Source organism: Otolemur garnettii, unplaced genomic scaffold, assembly GCF_000181295.1.
Source record: "Otolemur garnettii isolate 467f Iridium unplaced genomic scaffold, OtoGar3 scaffold00071, whole genome shotgun sequence".
Taxonomy (NCBI): Eukaryota; Metazoa; Chordata; class Mammalia; order Primates; family Galagidae; genus Otolemur; species Otolemur garnettii.
Genome location: NW_003852466.1, coordinates 3,792,193 through 3,802,050, shown reverse-complemented (window position 1 = coordinate 3,802,050; position 9,858 = coordinate 3,792,193). Strand labels below are relative to the sequence as shown.

Sequence of the window (9,858 nt, the reverse complement as noted above, 5' to 3'; positions counted from 1 at the left end):
TTTTTTTTTTTTAAAGAGATAGGTTCTCCCTTTGTTGCCCAGGCTGGAGTACAGTGGCAGAATCATGGCTTACTGTAGCCTCCAAATCCTGGCCTCAGGACATCCTCCTGCCTCAGCCTCCTGAGTAGCTATGCCACCACATCCAGCTAATTTAATTTTTATTTTTGTAGAGGCAGGGTCTCACTCTGTTGCTGGGCCTGGTGTTAAAGTCCTGACCTCAAGAGATCCTCGATCTCAATTTCCCAAAGTGCTGGGACTACAAGAATGAGCCACTTTACCCAGGCTAGTATTTTTTTAAACAAAACTTGACTTTCCTAAATTAAACACTCACTTAAGCCTTTGCAATGTTTGCTGACAGGTAATTAACAAAGCGGGGGTTCAAATCCGTCAATAAAAAGTTCCAGGATTGTCATTCTTGAAGCTTCGTGCCAGAACCCGGGCAGACCTTCTCTACCACATGACACATTCCTTGGTTTGCCCCCAGATCTTGGTCCTCTTCTCTACGTGATATGGAGACGTGTTACAGAGAGATCTTTCAATAATCTTAGGCTATACTATTCTGGAAATTGCCTCTGCACTGTTTCCTCAAAACTCTTAATTTGGAGAGGGCTTCAAAACACAAATTCTTACCCTGATTCAGAGCCTGAAGCACAGGGGAGAGTAGCCCAGAGGCCAAGGACTTGCTTTTTAATCATTAGCACTGGGTTTGAATCCTGTCTGACTCTACTAGTGTGACTTTGGACAATTTCATCTTTCCTGAGCATTTTCCTCTGTAGTACTATGAGAATTAAACAAAGGAATGTAATGTATGAAGTGTCTATGATGGTTCTGAGAGCTCAAAATACAAAGCTATTCTATTCAGGGTGTTACTCACAAATAAGTCCTGTCCAGAAATGGTCTGATGTCGACTTACAAAAATAAAAGTTGCTTTTTGCCCAGCACAGGTTCTTATATGGAATCACAGTCCATAGAATCTCTGAAGGACACACAGTGAGCACACTTCACGTGAAAGTGGTATCTGGTAAAGTCGCAGACTTTGGATCTTTCCATCTCTGGGGCACAGGCAGGGCTTATCATAAACTTTATAGTGGCCATAGTCATACATAAACGCAAATCACAGCTAAAAATAAAGCTTGTCCATGCGGAATAGTAATCATTTTGGATTTTAAATTGAACAGTAATTGGGCTAAAATGATTTTTGACTATCCAAGGATAGATTGGCCTCTGTCAATTAACTGTGGTAGATAAAAGATTATAATGCACAGTGAAAATATGATGGCTACAAAAAACCAGAGAAAACAGTTACATAATGAAAAAAAAAACGACAACAAAAACTACTGCATATGTTGAATCCAAACTTCTACCCTGTGGGTTCTGCAACATGGGAAGTCTCCATCCCAACCTTTCAAATTAATCCTCCACTCTCATCCCCCTGAAATTGAAGGGGAATTTGGCAAGAGGTTGTGTGGAACTAAATCCCATCAGCTCCTTGCAGATCCAGGCTGGAGGAGTGATTCTGTATGAAGGCAAGGCTTAACGAGGAGAGGGGGATCTGATACAGGAAAAAAATGACCACTCAACGAAGACTCATGCTACAAGCAGGTTGCTCTAACAGACAGTTACTTGTCTTAGTTTTAAAATAAGCAAGAAGTGACATTTGGTATTTCTAAATTATTATATATGTATTATCTCTACACAGCTTGCTTACCTCTTGAAGAACTATTTCTGAACACTAGACATAATTTTAACTGAGTAAATCGCCCTTAGGTACATATTATCAAATGGTTACCTTTAGCACCAACACAGAGCACGTCAAAGTTACCTATGAACACCTGTTGGATTTTTTTTTTCTTTTGCTTTAAATTCTTTTTTGCACTTGCTCATAAAGGAATGAATGAGACCTAGGCCTGAGTATGTACTTTGTCAAATATTTACCTGTGCTATATTAGATAGAATTTTTGACCTTTCAGAACCTTAATATCTGTAACTGTAAAGAGAACACACAGTCAGTTCTTGATTACCCACTTCTGGGTAAGTGGGAAGCAGGGAAAAGGCCACAGATAATCACAGCTTAAATAAAATTAGTCAATGGTTCTTTTGTTTGTTGAAATGAAAACCATTTTCTGGGAAAAAGGTGAAAAGATGACTTCAGAAGTAACGAAATGAAATGAAATTAAAAAAACAGCAAAGAAATTCTTGGTTCTGTTGTCAGTATCTTCCATTGGGTCCCAATGAAGGCCACAGAATATAAATTCTATCAGAACAGGGATCTTGCCTTTTAGTGTCCGTTTCTGTATCCCAACGCCCGAGAATAGTGGGTGCGCACAGAAGGCACTCCAATATCTGCTGAATGAAGAGAGGAGGAGAGCGTTCCATCCCACTGGCCAGATAGATCCACGGAAGAGAAGAGTTGCCCAATCTGTACAATTACCTCTGTGGATGACTAGGAATTGACAAAATGCTTTAAATATGAAAAATCTCTTAGATTTCCTTTGAGTATCCAGTAATCAGGATGATGTTTTCTTTCTTGACTCCGTGCACCCTCAACAAATACCAGGACACTGTAGTCACTGTTGCCATCTTGTGGTCATATCTAGAAAGTTCGTCTTCCTCTGGAGACCCGCAGAGGCCCCTCTACCTGCACAGAGGGTCTGGGAATGGGCTATATGAACAAACTTATGGATAAATAAATCTCTATCATTTTGTTTAACTATCAAGATTAATCAGTCACTACTTTTACTGTCAAGAAACCACAGTCTAGTAGGGAAAGTATTGCAAAAAGATATTCATAATTTATAATTATTGGTAATACAAAACAGAAGGTAGAAAATGCCACAAAATACATTAGGTACAATGGGAATTCACAGAATATAAAGAACATAAAGACTCTTGCAAGCTCTGGTGATGAGAATTGGGGAAGAACGGGCCCACTGAAGTGGGCAGGGATGGAGGTAAGATGAAGACCCACGCGGGAAGGGTGAGGAGGCAAGGCGTGAACCCCAGAGGGCAGAGGAAGCAGGATCAGTACAGATCAGGGCAAGATGGCTTCTCTTCCCATGACTGGTGTCCTGAGGAAAAAAGTCGGAGTAGGGTTGTGGAAAGGCAAGGCTGGAGTAGACTGGAGGCTGAGAGGAGGCTGTGGCTCTAGCGTGTGTAACAGAAGGAAGAGGCTGTGGAGGGTCAGACTCAGCAGGGTGTGAGGAAGCAATCTCTCCTGGTGACCACAGGTCAGGTGGACTAGCTCTGCAGCTTTGGGTAAATGTCTTGTGTTTATTAAGCTTCTGTTTCTTCAGCTATAAAGTGAGGCATTCAAGCCCTGCAGGGTTGTTACAAGGATATAATGATACGTATGAGGAATAAATGATACTGTGTGTGAAGCACATACCACACTGAGCAGCACTCAATGAGAATTTCAGGAATGCCAAGCCACAGCCACAACTGTGAGGCCTTGGACAGCAGCTTCCCAGGTCAGTGGGAACCCGGCCACAGTTCTGAGGAGTAGGGTGAGGGCAATGGGAAGATACCACAGGGTGAGGCAGGAGTGTGGAGAGAGGAAAGGAGAGTGGACAAGAGAGGGAGGTCAGCAGGAAGGAGGGAGGAAAGGCCAGGACATGCTATGGTCAGGGAAGCTGAAGGATGAGGAGGTTTCGCAGAGGCGGTGGCAGGGTAAGCACTAAGCCCTTCTCCCTTCTGATGGAGTCATGTGTAAGTTTTAGTGACCTTGGAAAGAACTATTTCAGGGGAACCAGAATGGAAGCCTGAGAATGAAGAAAGGCTGTTCTGTGAGAAATCTGAGGCACCAGGTACACATCCCAGCAGGGTGCGCTGTCACTGGTGGGTTTTTTTTTTTTTTTTAAGATAAGCTTTATTTATTTATTTTTGCCATTTTTGGCCCGGGCTGGGTTTGAACCCGCCACCTCCGGCATATGGGACCAGCGCCCTACCCTTTTGAGCCACAGGAGCCGTCCTGGTGTTTTTTTTTTTTTTTAATTCTTTCCCCAAGGTTTGTCATGTTGAAATACTGATAACAGACGATTTGAAGGAGTGGGAAAGCCTAAGAAAGGAGAATGGGTCAGAGGGGACCAAGGTACAAGAAGAGATAGAGAATGACGGGGTTATGCAGATGCTGAGCCGAAGACCTTTCAAGGCAAAGGAGGTGGACAGAGTGATTAATTTTGATTCAAGGAGGAGGTGACACCTGAGCACAGTCTTCAAGGATGAATAGTTGACCTAGTGCTTAAGACAGATAAGAACATCCCACTGGAGGAAACAGCTCGGGAAATGAAGAGTGTGGGGCTGAGGAACTCAGGAGTTTGGTGCCATGTGGCATGAGGGTGAGGGGAGGGAACACTCCCAAAAGCTGAAGAGTAAACGAGGGCCAAATCAAAGGCCCCAGATTCATGCTGTCATTAAGGTGTACTTTACATGCACTACTTCACTGTCCCCCGTCATCTGGAGGCCCAAGCAAAGAAAGACAAGGGGAGAGGATTCTTCCAGGGTTGGGAGTTGTAAGGCAGGTATAGCAGGTGGGTGGTGGAGCAGAACATTCTAGAGCACTAGCAGGAGCCAGGGGTGGCAGCAGGGAACAAGTGAGACCAGAGGAACAGAGCAACAGAAAAGGGGCGCAGAGGCACCAGTCATGGCAGGAGGGCAGAGGAAGTCAGAGGAGTGCAGGAGTAAGCAGAGGTGAAGACAGAGGCTATGGTCATCAAGGACCATTTGGGGCTCAAATTCATGGGGTGGGGTGGCTGGGTGACAGTGATTATGGCACTTTGCGAAGCATTATGCAAACACGAGGTATTTTTACAATGGACTGTAATCTCAGAGCATCTTGATTCTAACTTCATAGTCTCAGTGCTTCAGAGTTCTCAACTGATAGTTAATACTTCAAGGTACAAAAAGAGGTGCTAATTTGAAGTCTTATTTTTTTAAAAAGGCAAATTACTGGGTAATGTAAATAATTACCTCTTTAACTACTTTACCAATTGTGATTAATTCAGAGTTTGGCAACAAGGGCCCCCAGATCCTGCACACCTCAAGGGGAGCTTGTCCCTACTAATGTACAGTGATCTTCCACTTACCTGGCAATGTCAGTGACTGACTGTCCAGGGGTTAAAATCACAAAGGAGGGGCACAGGATCTGAACAGCCAAGGTGGGTATTGTGAATTCACACACACCATGTACTATATTATAGCCAGGTGCAAACTAGGGGCTCTTACTTGGTACCAGTCTTTTGGGCAAAACTACAGCAAGCTGGGTTATTGGAATTTTTGCTGCAATAAAGATTAGCAGCCCCAGTTGTCAAAGGCAAATGTAATGATGCCAACAAGGGGTGATTGCTAAGAGGGGAAAATAAATGAAAGATAAATGCACACAAGAGAAATCAAAAAGCACAGAAAAGAGGCCGGGTTGTGTTCAGTGATCATGGCCCAGGTTGGGAAGCTAAGGATACAGGCATTCCCAAGTACTACTGGCAAGTGGGAGCCTTCCCTGGAGACAAACTGGCAGTCGCTAAACCAAAGCGGGGGGAAAAAAGGGCATTGACCTTTTTGCTCATTCATTCTACACCTAAGAATTTAACTGAAGAAAACAACCTGAGATACACATAGACATTCATGCACAAGGCTATTCATCATTGCATTACTAAAAGATTAAACTGAAAATAACCTACATGGCCAAAAACTGGGGGAGGCTATTAAATAACATCAGTGTTCGCGCAAGGTCCAGCGTGTCACCGAAGTGACATTTAAGTACATGGGAAATAAATAACCTTTTAAACACTGCTGTTTTTAAAAAGTAGACTGTGAAACAAAGATGAACCCAACTTAATTTTTAAAAGTATTACACAGTTTCATTTTTATTTTTTAGAGACAATTTCTCACCCTGTCACCCCGGCTGGAGTACAGTGGCAGTCAGGGCTCACAGCAACCTTAAACTCCTGGGCTCCAGTGATCCTCCTGCCCAGCCTTCTCAGTAGCTGGGATCCCAGGTGTGCGCCACCATGTCCAGCTAATTTAAGAAAAAATTTTTTTTGGAAAGATGGGGTCTTGCTTTGTTGCTCAGGCTGCTCTTCAGTCCCTGCAATGTTCCTGCCTCATCCTCTCAAAGTGCTAGGGTTGTACTCTGCAGGCACTGGCTGTGCCTCGCCAGCATTACATAATTTTAAAAAAGAAAATTCCAGAAGGAAATATCTGTTAGTATTTAATGTGTTTTTTATTACAGGAACACTAATGCTACACCAGAAATAAGATACCATATTGCTCTATTTACTGTATTTGGATCAACACTATGTTGACTGCTTACGATACTGAATTCAATACGTTCTTCCACTTTCAATCTTTCCAACTTTTATTTCTGGGAGACTATAACACATGTGCAGACGAAAAGAAGAACCTGAATCTTACGGAGCACAGAGGGGCCATCAGAGCATGCCAAAAAGACTTCAGAGATGCAATTAGTAAAACTCACACTGCGGAAAATGCTACAGGTCAGAAACTAAAATGAACAAAAAAAGTCCCAAACACACCTCATTTCTTCAAAAAATAAATTTTAAGGGGTAAGAGAGAGAAGGGGTACCCTGTGGGTCAAAAAAGACTTAAAGAGACATAATTCTAACTGCAGACACGGGGCTTATTGGATTTGGATCATGCAAATTCTTTAACAAACTAAGAGATACGTGGAGACGTGAACACTCCAAGATATTTGGTGATACTAAGGAACTATAGCTCTCTTGAGGTCTGATAATTATATTATATGAGAACATGTCTTTAAATAGAGTCTGTACTTTTTGGAAATAACAAAAAAATATATAAATGATATAAAATAACTTGACAGTCCAAGAGTCTACAGGAGAGGGGATGGGTGGGAGTAAGGGACAGATCAGACAAACCTGGCTGGCGAGTGATGACTGCCGAAACTGGTGAGAGCCATGAGGATCATTCTACTATTTTCTCTACTTTTGTATATCTTTAAAATATTCGATAATAAAAGGTTTACAAATTTTCGCCATGTAGCACCACACTAAACCCTACAGTTAACTAAGACACAGATGTACTATGAAGTCTGTGGGTGCTTAATAAAAACTAGCTGGCGGTGACACGGTCAGAAACGATTTACATATGACTTAGGAGGCTTTCAACTTCCGGGGACTTCTGAACCCTCAACTATCCCACAAAGGCCACAAGCTGATAAAATGGCAGTGTACGCCACTGAAGCTGGTTATTTCTCTGAGTTCAAGACTGACATGCAAGTAACACAGTACAAAGTACCGTTAGTAGTCCTGGCCTTTCAGCATGTGAATTAGTGTACTGAAATAAACACTCTTTGAGTGGGCTTTTAACTTTTAGGCTAACAAGCAATTATTTAGCATCCAGGGATTGAGTAATTTTTAACTGAAATAAGGGTGGAGAACAAACCAGCGTGACAAGATGAAGAAGCTGTGTCAGGCAGTGAGGGTCAGAACGTGGTGGCTCGTGGGGCAGTGGGCGAGATCACGGAGCAGGCAAGGCATGGGGAGTGTGTGTGTGTGTCCACGTACACGTATGCACGTGTAGGGCAGGGGCCACCAATGGGACCACTGCCAAAGCTGCTTCGGCGGAGTGATGAGCCAGAGCCTGGCTTGGTGTGGTTTGGGAGAAGGAGATGAACACCTGGAGGCCTACAGGAGAAACAGGATGGCTGGACAGAGACGGCAAAGTCAAGTGAAGGCTCTGAGCTGTTTTGATCTGGACTATCTTGAACATCTCCACCGGCTGAAGGGACAAAGCCAGTGGAGCCGAACACAGTCTCATATTTTATGGGGCAGGGAAGAGAGGATGACTCTTGGGAAGGAGGACAGAGCTTCTCAGCAGCCAAAAAAGTAGGGGTGAGCGTGCCCAGGGTGGCTGGTCAGAGAGCTGACTGCTGACAGTGTGTTGCTGATAGACTCAATCTTCTCAGCAAACTTGGGCAAAGGCACTTAATATCAGAGATTGTTCTATTAGAGAACTATTTTCACCATTATCATTGTTATCTAGAATTTCATAAAATAGAGGGAACAGAAGTATTTAGAACAGACACAAAACCCTGGTAGAGCACTTAAATGGACAAGGTGCTACACTGAGAATATTTTCCAGGCATTATCTCTTTAAGACATATGCCTTAAATTGTCCATGCCTTGTTTTCTTCCTCTGTGAACCAGAAAAAAACCATAGTACTCATTTTAGGGAGCCAAGACAAGGAGTAAAGGCATCACTACATAAGTGCTGGACAGCAAGCACAGGGCAGCACATCACACTGCTCCAGGTAACTGCGCTATTCCGCTTACCAGGTCAGTCACCTAGCCAGCTGGCACACCACCTGTACTCTTCACAGAAGATAAGCGGCCTCCTTCGGCGAGTCTGGGGGGAAACATGCAGGGGACAGGTGGCCAGAAGGGATGGGGTAGAGTGGTGGAGCCACAACCCAGGAGCCAGTGTTGGGGACTGGTGAAGGCTGCAGGTGGTGAGACAGACAGACAGAGAGACAGGAGGAGGCCCCCCCGTCCTCACCCAGTGGCCAGAGGAAGCACTGAGCAGGTTCCCCTGCCTGTGGCTGTCATAGCCCAACTCCAAGGGAACAGGAGGTCCTAAAGCTTGAAGGACCCAACTTCTGTGGGGAACAAAAGACAACGGGAGGGAACCAGCCACCAAGGAGCCTTGGCTTGTGAGAAGACAGAACCAAGGACCGGCAATGCAAGTCTTTCCTCTGAATTGCTATAGCTCAGGCTGCTTAAGCCTCACAAAACCTTCTGAGTGCCTGCTGCGTGCAGGTGAGGGGTGATACCAAGCCAGTAAGACCTAGTCCCATGGATACAGGAGACAGACATATGCTCAGGGCTATCAGGTACCACTGAGCTGGCCTGCAAGGATGCTTCTCAGGAGAAGAGAGAATCCCAAGTAGGGCACTGGGAAGTCAAAGCACATAATCATAAGCACACACAAGACAAAAACAGCTTTGTATCCAAATATTCCCAGGACAGGGGATAGGCATGGTCAGGGGTCAGAAGAAGTAAGACTGGTTGCTGGGCTGACAACTTCAGCAACTAGTGGTGTATTAGTATTGGTGTTCCCAGTAATAACCTATTGTGTGGGCTGGAATAAAGAATTCTGATAATTACTATCATTATTCTCAAAATGGTTTATTCACGTATACATTATGAGAACAAAACTCCTCTATTTGAATGTAAGGTACCTACATGGCATATTTCCAGCATTTCACTCAGGACAGAAGGAAGGCAGAGTGAGCTTCTGTCTGCAGATGGATGTGTGACTCAGTGAGGCTGCGCAGAGACCACGCGCTGACTCAGTGGCCAGCTGCTGACTTCTGTCTTAGGTTTCTCTAAATCTAGCAGAGACATCAGAACACATCACAGCCAGGAAATGAATCGCACCATGGGCATTTTACAGTCAGAGTTACAGGTGCCACGGTGCAAATGCCACAGTCGTGGTGAGCTGCCTGCAAACGTCTCCCCGACCAGTGTCTCCTCTTACTGCCCTCAACGTGCTGTCCTTAGTTGGGCCGAGTCTCTCCCCTTCTGGGGGGAGTGGCCTCCTTCCCTGCTGTGTGCCTGTCTTCCTTTCCCCACAGCACCTGCGCACACATGCACGCCTTCCTCCACTGACAGGAGTGGGTGTTGCCATGCGTGCACACGTGTGCCAACCCCCTGCTGAACTGCCCTGCTGTCTTGCTTCCCACTGGGACACACATGTCCCCCCTCTCGGGATGCTCTGAGGGCCCACCTCACTGGTGGGTGTTTCAGTCTCTCCTCCTCTCTCACTTCCCCCACCTCAGGATGCGTGTGCACACATGTGGAGCTCTGAGGGCCCACCTCACTGGTG

At 44.8% G+C, this 9,858-nt stretch overlaps 1 protein-coding gene across 2 annotated transcripts in view; it reads right to left on the bottom strand.

The window, feature by feature from the left end:
* Positions 1-9,858, bottom strand: part of PLAG1 (PLAG1 zinc finger) — a 53,704-nt gene that overhangs the window by 19,446 nt on the left and 24,400 nt on the right. The window lies entirely within an intron of this gene.